At 37.1% G+C, this 12,074-nt stretch overlaps 1 long non-coding RNA gene and 1 pseudogene across 1 annotated transcript in view; both read left to right on the forward strand.

The window, feature by feature from the left end:
• The window catches only part of LOC141369969 (uncharacterized), a 220,970-nt gene that overhangs the window by 99,845 nt on the left and 109,051 nt on the right, over nt 1-12,074 (forward strand). The gene's annotated exons all lie outside the window — the stretch shown is intronic.
• Nucleotides 963-1,399, forward strand: LOC112836331 (single-stranded DNA-binding protein, mitochondrial pseudogene; annotated as a pseudogene).

A 12,074-nucleotide genomic window follows, 5' to 3' on the forward strand; every position in this document is an offset into this window, starting at 1 on the left:
AAATTAGGAAAAAAGGGGATCAATTATAGAAATAATTAAATCACTTCTGAGGCTTGCCTCTGGAATAAAATCCCTGGAAGCTTTCTGTCCTTTTCTGTATAGTATATTAGGTTCCCAACTATAAGCCCATAGGGCATCAGAATAGTTGATCAATGATAAAATATAATGGTTCTCAAACTGTTACAAGAAAGTGTAGGGTTCTGTGGAAGTACACCACTGACTACTGCAACAGCAGAGAGAGGCCAAAGACTCAAGGATCCCAGCTCTCCCATGACTTTCCAGCCAAGTGGTGCCATGTTTGTCTGTTTTATAGATTGTCCTTCCATCTGAAAGTTCTTTCTTTTTCTTTTTTTTTTTTTTTAAGATTTTATTTATTTGACAGAGAGAGACACAGCGAGAGAGGGAACACAAGCAGGGGGAGTGGGAGGGGGAGAAGCAGGCTTCCTGCGGAGCAGGGAGCCCGATGCGAGGCCCGATCCCAGGACCCAAGGATCATGACCTGAGCCAAAGGCAGACACTTAACGACTGAGCCACCCAGGAGCCCCCTGAAAGTTCTTTCTTGGGAATTCACAGGGGAGGAAAAGTTCCACTGATAAAACTATTGCATTAATTTAATGATGATTTCATAGTCCAAGTAAAGAATAGGTCAAGTCAGTCATTTATCTTTTTAATTTCTTTTGGCATTCTAGACAAAACAAAATTTTAGGTTAGATTTAACTGGTTACTTAAATCAATCCACAAAATAAGAGAGGGATTAATAGAGACCAAAAGGAATGTGTTTGTATCTTTAAGTGATTTAATATACGGAAGAACAGAGATAAAATTGAAGAGGACTAGCAAAGTAAGTCAAGTGGTAGGGAAAAAGAAAAGAATGTAAAAGTCAAAAGTCCAGTCCTAGTCCCAAGCTGTTCCAGGAAAAGCATCAGGGAGCAACTACACTCTAGGAAAAGCAAATAGAAGCCATGTTTTGAAGACCCGTATTACAGGTGTTTCATGAGTTGTAAGACATGAATCTGAAATAGCTAGCAGCTTGGTTCTCAAAAGATCTCTGAATCATGAGCAGTTACTTAGGTGAGTGGGTCAGGATCTCGTCATGAGACAGGTGGAAGGGAAAAACCCAGCCAATATTTTCTCTAGCAACGAATGAGATGTGCAATCAGGGGAAATTTTCGTGAAACATACCAAATGGGTGATGTCAGTCAAAAGACAATAAGGCACAGAATTTCAGTATTCTGATAAGGTCTCAGAGATGTGGCACATCGGTATGTGAAAAAGGGGTCCCAAACATATGCAGAAGGGAAAGTAGGCGATGGTGAATACACAGATAAAAACAATGTGAGCAACAACAATCATGGCTAATAACATATTTCTGAGTGACCAAACCAAAGACAAGGCATAGACAGACTGGACAATTCTTTGGCCATTGTTTGGTACAGTCTCATTTCCAAACCATGTAGAGTCTGTATAGTTCCTAAGGACAAGAATTAACATATTCTTTTATATATAAATTTTAAAAAGAGCTAAAAGTCCAGAGGGGAAAAAATGTAAAAATATATTTTCACTTCAAGCTTTGATTTAGATATTTAAAGTGGGAAATGTTATTTTTTTTAACACTGATTTAGGCTTATCACTGCCAAGATTTTTCATGGATCTTGTAATCTGAGATTATAAACTAAAAATAGAAGAAAAGAGGCTTACCTGGGAAACAAGACTCAAAGGAGTGTAGACTGTAATAAAGCATGAGGCTTCCCCAGGAATCAAGGTCTTTCTCTGTCTAGTAGAAACTTCAGTTTACTCTTTTGCCACATTATTCCCTCAACAAGTATTTACTAAGGCTTTGCAATGTGCCAGTTTATTCTAGGTCCAGGAAAATATGATGAATGGCTTTATTGTCTCCATTAGAGAAAAGGAAAGTAATATAGTTGGAAACCTTTGAACCCCCACTCTTATCCCACCTTCTAGGTTTCGACAGTTCTTTCTAATATTTTTTGCTAGTATATATCACATTTGTTTTAGTAGAGTTATTTTTGCATGTGTTATTCCTTGTACTAGACCACAGACACCTTAAAGGTACAAACCATGTCATGCTCCTTGAGCCCTGATATGTTGTCTTCTATACAGCAGGTATTCAATATATGTTTAGTGAATTAAATGTTTAAAAAACATAGATATCATTTAAATTTTCATAAAACACACCTTCAATAGTGATTGTAGAGCAGGCAGAGGATGAACTTTCCTTTACTTGCTCTTGTGCTAGGACACAGTTAGTGTTACACAGTACCTTTCCTCAAAGAGCTATCATATTATTTCATTTATTTTCATGAGTGGCCTCAAAGGTGAGTAGAGACAGGTATTATTAACTCTATTTTTTTTGAGGGGGGGAGGAGCAGAAGGAGAGGAAGAGAGAGAATCTCAAGCAGGCTCCATGCCCGGCGTGGAGCCAGACCTGGGGTTCAATTTCATGACCCTGAGATCATAACCTGAGCTGAAATCAAGAGTCGGATGCTTAACCAACCAAGCCATCCAGCTGCATCCTTAACTCTACTTTAAATATGGAACAGATCAGTAGCTGAAATCATACTAAATATCATTTATTTTATAGGGGAGAAATCCAGGTCAAGAACGCAGTTTTCATACCTCATACTTCAGTTGTTTTTTTTTTCCCATAAGTTTCCACTATCTAATTAGCCAGTGTGCCTGGCCAGCCACTCTCTCTATTTTGGTCATTTAGGTTGATTATATAGGGAGAGAAAACCTCACATTACTGTTCGCACACCAGATAATTCTTGCCAAATATCTATTCAAATGATCAGATCTGTATGTCGGTGAAATCACTTGAGAGTTACTTAATGCCATGTTCAGACATGAGATGCTTATACTGCATACAGATGTGCCAGATGGTGAGAAATAAAAACATCACCTTTTCATCTGTTTATACAATACGTATTTTAGAATATTTGAAATATTTATTATGTGCTAGGCACTGGGCAAAACTTCATTGAGTTTACAGTGTAGTGGGGAGATAAAAATAAGCAAGCAAACCCTTAGTGGGTTTAATTTAATAAAAATTATTAAATGCAATGAAAGAATCAAATATAGTACTATGACAGAGAACAAGGTGGAGAAGAAACCTATTTAGAAAGCGTAATTAATCCTCGTATCACCCTTAGGAAGTGATCATCAAACTGAGAAGGATCCAGCCATGTGAAATTCCAGAGAAAGCATTTCATAAAGAAAGAATAGAATGAAAAAATAGTATAAAGTGGGTGAAATCCTAGAAATGAAAGTAAAAGGCAATGTGACCAGAACATAGTGAAAGATATGAGTTGAGATTCTAGAGATAAGGAAGAGTCACTCCGCACCAGGCCTTTTAGGCCAGTATATGAAGTTTGGATTTAATTCAAAGTGCAATGGAAATCCTTTGAAATATTTTAAAGCAGACAAGTAGCAAAATTTATTTTGAAAGATCATCCTGGATACTACAAAGAGAATAGATTGCGGGGAAAGGGTCAGTTAACAGAGTAGGGAAGCTTGGGAGATTGTTGAAGTAGCTCCAAGGATGACTATATTTATATGGCTTAAATTAGAGTGCTGGTAATTGTTGTGGAGAGCAGTGAAATATGAGATGTAATTTGTTAGTAAAACCTGCGGGACTTATTAATAGATTAGAAGTGGGGGGATTGGGAGAAGAAAGAATAAAGGATTTTTCCCAGGTCTCAGGAGTAAGCAGTGAGGAGAAATGTTGAACCATTTACTGACATGAAGAAGACTGTGGATGGAATAGGATTGGAAGACCAAGGCTAACTATGGGTTGTTCCTAGAATATCCAGACAAAAATATCAAATGGAGAGTTATATACATATAGGTGGTCTAAGAAAAGGTTGGGCCCAGAGATATAAATCATAAGTCACCAGCATACAGATGGCATTTAAATCTGTGGACACATGAAATCTACTACTGAATAAGGCCTTTGGGGGGGGGGGGGGAAGGTCTATTACCAAACACTGAAGAGCCCAAACACTTAGAGATCAGTAGGGGCGGGGGGGAATCAGTAAGAGAGGCTGAGAAGAACAAAGCGATAGGAAGAAAACTAGGAAACAGAGACGTTACCAAGCAAGAGAAGGAGGCTGTAGGAGGATCCTCAGTGTCAAAGTACAAGGAGGGCAGAAAGCGTAGACTAGATTTGGCAACATGGATATGTCAGAGATCTTAACAAGAACGGTTTGGGAGAGATGCTGGAGGCAGAAGCCAGACTGGAGCAGATTTGACAAATGAAGAGCACTGGACATAGGGCTTAGAGAACTCTTTGGAAAAGGTTAGCAGTAGAAGGGCCATTCATGTGTTTGAGTCTTTTATTCATGTCACTCATTAAATTAATTAAGCAAAGAATATCTAATTCTAGCAATGAAATTTTCTGATGTTCCCTTCAAGATATATGAGTTGCAAAATGTGCTTGGAAATGATGGAACAACTTGATCTGACATACAGAATTGTTGACAGCCAAATAATTGTAAAAGAATGTCCAAAAAATGATAATTTTTGTTTCAAAACAGTTGATTGTAGGCCATTTTTCTGTCAGTGGTTAAAAGAAAGGACTAATTGTCTATTGAGAATTTTGCTAGCATTTATTAATAAAACCTAATCATGAAAAAATAAGAATATATGTACCCTTTTTATCTCAGTGACAGGAAGCATATATATAATTAAACTAGGAGTTTCTTGGGGTCACTGAGGAGCACAGTCAGTGCTAAGCTAAAATATTTGTTCTCAAGATGCTTAAATGGAGATGTGACATCAGCACTTTTAAATTATACAGCAGGGTCAGCATGAATGATAGATTAAGATCTGTGAGAGTTTGAAGAAGCGTGAAGATACATTCCTTATGTGTTTTAATTAAACTTACATGTTAAACAACAAAATTTTATGGATCTGAGCCTTTATATAACTATGACAAAACTGTAGAATACAAGTTAAAACAGATGCTTCATTGAGCCAGGGATATATTGTGAATGTTACAATGAAACCTCACTCTCGTATAAAAAGATATGATTTTCCTGCCAAGTTGTGCCTTTCAGAAGCATGGTGACACAATCTTTTCCAACATTTCCTTTTTATCCAGATAAAAGTTCTACAGGGAATATCATCTATTACAAAAGGAACAAAATTAAGTCCTGTAGCTGTTAGTGGTCTTTCAGGTGCAAGTGACAGAAGACAGAACTCAAAATAGCCAGTAGAAGAGGTAATCCCCCGGGTGCCTGGGTGGCTCAGTTGGTTAAGCGATTGCCTTCGGTTCAGGTCATGATCCTGGAGTTCCTGGATCGAGTCCTGCATTGGGTTCCCTGCTCAGTGGGGAGTCTGCTTCTCCCTCTGACCTTCTTCCCTCTCATGCTCTCTCTACCATTCTCTCTCTCTCTCAAATAAAAATCTTTAAAAAAAAAAAAAAAGAAAAGAGGTAATCCCCCCTGAATCACATGACAAAAAATGAGAGATGGAGCCTTGGCAAAGGTACTCCTAGGAAGGTGGACAATGGATATTATGCCATAAATAAGGAAGTTGCATTCCAATCAAACAGGATCAAAACCACATTATTGACTAACCTTTCTAAAAATTTACATGGGTTGTAGAGATAAAGACTAGAGAATAAAAACTATCTTTTCATTAGAATAGGCTACCACCACTAAGATAAAATGCCTTATCTAGGTCAATTCCTTTGAGAAAGTAAAATTTTAATTTTCCTTTTTTAAAATGATTTTAGGTATCTTTACTGAAATAAAGAGATTTCCTACTGTTCTAATTAGCTTCTCATGTGCCTCCCCAGAGATTTTTCTGATGTATACACAAGTGTAATACATGAAAGCTTTACCTATATATTTAGAAATAATTGCCATAAATCTGAATTTCTATCAGGGAACTAAAACTATATATAAATTACTCTGACCTATCTTTCGTCTATAAGCAATGGGTTATCTACTAGTTAATATCTTTCTAATTAAATGATCTTTCAAGTTCTTCTCACTCTTAAAGGTAGAATTCCTAAATCTGTGTTATTTCAAGTAGAATACAACACATTATATTTTCATTTTTACCTAGGAAGTCTTGTATTAGCTAATCGAAAGAAATGAAACTCTGTGTAAGATTTATACCATATTGACTTTACCATATTTATACATATGAAAAAGTCCTCATGTGTGTATGCACATAGTGTCTTCTCAACTTGGAAAATATCTCTGGATGACAATCCTTGTACTAAGTGATGAATGAACAGAGATACTTTTTCATTTCCAAATATACCATCTTTGGGGTTTTTTATGTTAATTCCAGTATAGTTAATATATAGTGTTACATTAGTTCCACGTATACAATATAGAGTCCACAATTCTGTACTTTACTCAGTGCTTATCATGACAAGCATACTCTTAATCCCCTTCACCTACTTCACCCTTCTCCCCACCCAACTCCTCTCTGGTAACCATCAGTTTGTTCTCTATAGTTAAGAGTTAAGAGTCTGATTTTTAGTTTGTCTCTTTTTTTTTTCTCTGTTTTGTTTCTTAAATTCCACATATGAATGAAATTATATGGTATTTGTCTTTCTCTTACTTACTTCACTTAGCATTATACCCTCTTGATCCCATCCACACTGTTGCAAATGGCAAGATTTTGTTCTTTTTTATGGCTGAGTAATATTCCATTGTATATATGTACCACTTCTTTATCCATTCATTTATTGATGGATACCTGGGTTGCTTCCATAATTTGGCTATTGTAAATAATGCTGCAATAAACATAGGGATGCATATATCTTTTTGAATTAGTGTTTTGTATTATTTGGATAAATACCTAGTAATGGAATTAATGGATCAAATGGTAATTCTATTTTTAATTTTTTGAGGAAGGTCCGTACTGTTTTCCATAGCGGCAGTACTAGTTTTCATTCTCACCAACAGTGCACGAGGGTTCCTTTTTCCTCACATCCTTGCCAACACTTCTTGTTTCTTCTGTATCTGATTATAAACAGGTATGAGGTAATACCTCATTGTGGTTTTGATTGGCATTTCCCTGATGATTAGTGATGTTGAGCATCTTTTCAAGTGTTTGTTGGCCATCTATGTGTCTTCTTGAGAGAAATATCTGTTCATGTCTTCTGCCCATTTTTAATTGGATTATTTGTGCTTTGGTGTTGAATTGTATAAGTTCTTTTTTTATTTTTTAAAGATTTTTATTTATTTATTGAGAGAGAGAGAGGATGGTAGAGAGAGAGCACGAGAGGGAAGGAGGTCAGAGGGAGAGGCAGACTCCCTGCTGAGCAGGGAGCCTGATGTGGGACTCGATCCCGGGACTCCAGGATCATGACCTGAGCTGAAGGCAGTTGCTTAACCAACTGAGCCACCCAGGCACCCAAATTGTATAAGTTCTTTATATATTTTGGATACTGACACTTTATGGGTTATATATCACTTGCAAATATCTTCTCCCATTGAGTAAATTGTCTTTTAGTTAAGTTGATTATTTCCTTCATTGTGCAGAAGCTTTTTATTTGATCAAGTCCCAATAGTTTATTTTTGGTTTTGTTTGTCTTGCCTCAGGAGAACATATCTAGAAAAATGTTGCTATGGCCGACATCAGAGAAATTACTGCCTGTGCTCTCTTCCAGGATTTTTATGGTTTCAGGTCTCATATTTAGGTCTTTAAACAATTTCGAGTTTATTTTTGTGTATGGTGTAAGAAAGTGGTCTGGTTTCATTCTTTTGTATGTTACCTGTCCAGTTTTCCCAACACCAGTTTGTTGAAGAGACAATCTTTTTTCCTTTGCATATTTTTGCCTCTTTTTATCAAAAATTAATTGGCCATACAATCATGAGTTTATTTCTGGGCTCTCTATTCTGTTCTATTGATCCATGTGTCTATTTTTGTGCCAGTATTCTACTGTTTAGTACAGGTTTGTAGTAAATCTTGATATCTGAGATTGTGATACCTCCAGTTTTGTTCTTCTTTTTCAAGATTGCTTTAGCTATTTGTATCTTTTGTGGTTCTATACAAATTTTAAGATTATTTGGTCTAGTTCTGTGAAAAATGCTGTTGGTACCTTGATAGGGATTGCATTAAATCTGTACATTGCTTTGGGTAGTATAGACATTTTAACAATATTTGTTTTTCCAATCCCTGAGCATGAATATCTTTCCATTTGTTTGTGTCATCTTCAATTTCTTTCATCAATGTTTTATAGTTTTCAGAGTACGGGTCTTTCACCTCTTTAGTTAAGTTTATTCCTAGGTATTTCATTAATTTTGGTGCAATTGTAAATGAGATTGTTTTCTTAATTTCTTTTACTTCATTATTAATGTATAGACATGCAATAGATTTCTATACATTGATTTTGTATCCTGCAAACCTACTGAATTCATTTATTAGTTCTTTTAAATTTTTGGTGGTCTGTTGGGTTTTCTGTATAGAGTATCATGTCAACTGCAAATAGTGCAAGTTTTAATTCTTCCTTACCAATTTAAATGCCTTTTATTTCTTTTTGCTCTCCGATTGCTGTAGCTAGGACTTCCAGGACTATGTTGAATAAAAGTGGTGAGAGTGGAAATCCTTGTCTTGTTCCTGACCTTAGAGGAAAAGCTCTCAGTTTTTCCCCATTGAAGATGATATTAGCTGTAGGGTTTATATATATATATATAAAACCTTTATTATGTTCAGGTATATTCCCTCTAGACCTACGTTGTTGAGGGTTTTTATCATGAATGGATGTGTTGATTGGTTTGCGAATATCAAACCACCCTTGCATCCTGGGAATAAATCCCACTTGGTTGTGGTGAATGATTTTTTTAAAAAATATTGTTGGATTTGGTTTGCTAGTATTTTGTTGAGGATTTTTGCATCTATGTTCATCAGAGATATTGGCCTGTAGTTCTCTTTTAATGTCATATCATTATCTGGTTTTGGTATCAGGGTAATGCTGGCCTCATAGGATGAATTTGGAAAATTCCTTCTTCAATTTTTTGAAATAGTTTGAGAATAGGTATTAACTCTTTAGATATTTGATAGAATTCACCTGTGAAGCCACCCACTCCTAGATTTCTGTTTGTTGGGAGTTTTTTTATTACTGCTTATTTCATTGCTGGTAATCAGTCTGTTCAAATTTTCTATTTCTTTCTGTCTTGGTTTTGGGAGGTTATATGTTTCTAGGAATTTATCCTTTTCATTGAGGTTGTCTAATTTGTTGGCAGATAATTTTTCATAATATTCTCTTATAATCCTTTGCATTTCTGTGGTGTTATTTCTCCTCTCTCACTTCTGATTTTATTTGAGTCCTCTTTTTTTTTTCCTCAGTGAGTCTGGCTAAAGGTTTATCAGTTTTGTTGATCCTTTTGGGGGGCTTGGACGGCTCGTCGGTGAAGCATCCAACTCTTGGTTTCAGATCAGGTCGAGAGATCAAGCCCCGCATCAGGCTCCACACTCAGTGGGGAGTCTGCTTGAGATTCTTTCCGTCTCCCTCTGCCCCTCCCCCTGCTCTCATGCTCTCTCGCTCTCTAAAATAAATAAATAAATCTTTAAAAAAATTTGTTGATCTTTTCAAAGAACCAGCTCCTGGTTTCATTGATCTGTTCTATTGGGCTTCTTTTTTTTTTTTTTAAGTTTCTATTTCGTTTATTTCTGCTCTAATCTTTATTATTTCTTTCCTTCCCTGGTTTTGGGTTTTGTTTTTCTTTATCAAGCTCCTTTAGGTGTAAGGTTAGGTTGTTTATTTGAGATTTTTCTTGCTTCTCAATAGGCCAGTATTGCTCTAAATTTCTCTCTTAGAACTGATTTTGCTTCATCCCAAAGATTTTGGACTGATGTGTTTTCATTTTCATTTGTCTCCATGTATTTTTTTTAATTTCTTATTGTTATGTTAATCACTATACATTACATCATTAGTTTTGGATGTACCGTTCCATGATTCATTGTTTGTGCATAACACCCAGTGCTCCACGCAGAACGTGCCCTCTTTAATATTCATCACCAGGCTAACCCATCCCCCACCCCCCCAGAACCCTCAGTTTGTTTTTCAGAGTCCATCGTCTCTCATGATTCGTTTCCCCCTCCAATTTCCCCCCCTTCCTTCTTCCCTTCCTGCTATCTACTTCTTCTTTTTTTTCCTTAACATATATTGCATTATTTGTTTCAGAGGTACAGATCTGTGATTCAACAGTCTTGCACAATTCACAGCACTCGCCATAGCACATACCCTCCACAATGTCTATCAATCAGCCACCCCATCCCTCCCAGCCCCCACCACTCCAGCAACGCTCAGTTTGTTTCCTGAGATTAAGAATTCCTCTTTTCAGTGAGGTCATATGATACATGTCTTCCTCTGATTGACTTAACTCACTCAGTATAACACCCTCCAGTTCCATGCACGTCGCTGCAAAGGCAAGATCTCATTCCTTTTCATGGATGCATAATATTCCATTCTGTATATATACCACATCTTCTTTATCCATTCATCTGTCGATGGACATCTTGGCTCTTTCCACAGTTTGGCTATTGTGGACATTGCTGCTATAAACACTGGGGTGCACATACCCCTTCGGATATCTACATTGGTATCTTTGTTGTAAATACCCAGTAGTGCAATAGCTGGATCATATGATAGCTCTATTTTCAACTGTTTGAGGAACCTCCATACTGTTTTCCAGAGTGGTTGCACCAACTTGCATTCCCACCAACAGTGTAGGAGGGTTCCCCTTTCTCCACATCCCCGCCAACATCTGTCATTTCCTGACTTGTTAATTCTGACTGGTGTGAGGTGGTATCTCATTGAGGTTTTGATTTGGATTTCCCTGATGGCGAGCGATGTTGAGCACTTTTCCGTGTGTCTGCTGGCCATTTGGATGTCTTCTTTGGAAAAATGTCTGTTCATGTCGTCTGCCCATTTCTTGATTGGATTATTTGTTCTTTGGGTGTTGAGTTTGAGAAGTTCTTTAGAGATTTTGGATACTAGCCCTTTATCTGATATGTCATTTGCAAATATCTTCTCCCATTCTGTTGGTTGTCCTTTGGTTTTGTGGACTCTTTTGCTATGCAAAAGCTTTTTATCTTGATGAAGTCCCCATAGTTCATTTTTGCCCTCGCTTCCCTTGCCTTTGGCGATGTTTCTAGGAAGAAGTTGCTGCGGCTGAGGTCGAAGAGGTTGCTGCCTGTGTTCTCCTTTAGGATTTTGATGGACTCCTGTCTCACGTTTAGGTCTTTCAACCATTTGGAGTCCATTTTTGTGTGGTGTAAGGAAATGGTCCAGTTTCATTCTTCTGCATGTGGCTGTCCAATTTTCCCAACACCATTTGTTGAAGAGACTGTCTTTTTTCCATTGGACATTCTTTCCTGCTTTGTCAAAGATGAGTTGACCATAGAGTTGTGGGTCCATTTCTGGGCTCTCAATTCTGTTCCATTGATCTATGTGTCTGTTTTTGTGCCAGTACCATACTGTCTCAATGATGACAGCTTTGTAATAGAGCTGAAAGTCCGGAATTGTGATGCCGCCAGCTTTGCTTTTCTTTTTCGATATTCCTCTGGCTATTCGGGGTCTCTTCTGGTTCCATACAAATTTTAGGATTATTTGTTCCATTTCTTAGAAAAAAGTGGATGGTATTTTGATGGGGATTGCATTGAATGTGTAGATTGCTCTAGGTAGCATTGACATCTTCACAATGTTTGTTCTTCCAATCCATGAGCATGGAGTGTTTTTCCATTACTTTGTGTCTTCCTCAATTTCTTTCCTGAGTATTTTATAGTTTTCTGAATACAGATCCTTTGCCTCTTTGGTTAGATTTATTCCTAGGTATCTTATGGTTTTGGGTGCAGTTGTAAATGGGATCAAATCCTTAATTTGTCTCTCTTCTGTCTTGTTGTTGGTGTATAGGAATGCCACTGATTTCTGTGCATTGATTTTATAGCCTGCCACTTTACTGAATTCCTATATGAGTTCTAGCAGTTTTGGGGTGAAGTCTTTGGGTTTTCCACATAAAGTATCATATCATCTGCAAAGAGTGAGAGTTTGACTTCCTCTTTGCCAATTTGGATGCCTTTGATTTCTT

Source organism: Callorhinus ursinus, unplaced genomic scaffold (assembly GCF_003265705.2).
Source record: "Callorhinus ursinus isolate GAN/ISIS: 27379988/994484 unplaced genomic scaffold, GSC_fseal_2.0 scaffold24, whole genome shotgun sequence".
In the NCBI taxonomy this organism is placed as follows: domain Eukaryota; kingdom Metazoa; phylum Chordata; class Mammalia; order Carnivora; family Otariidae; genus Callorhinus; species Callorhinus ursinus.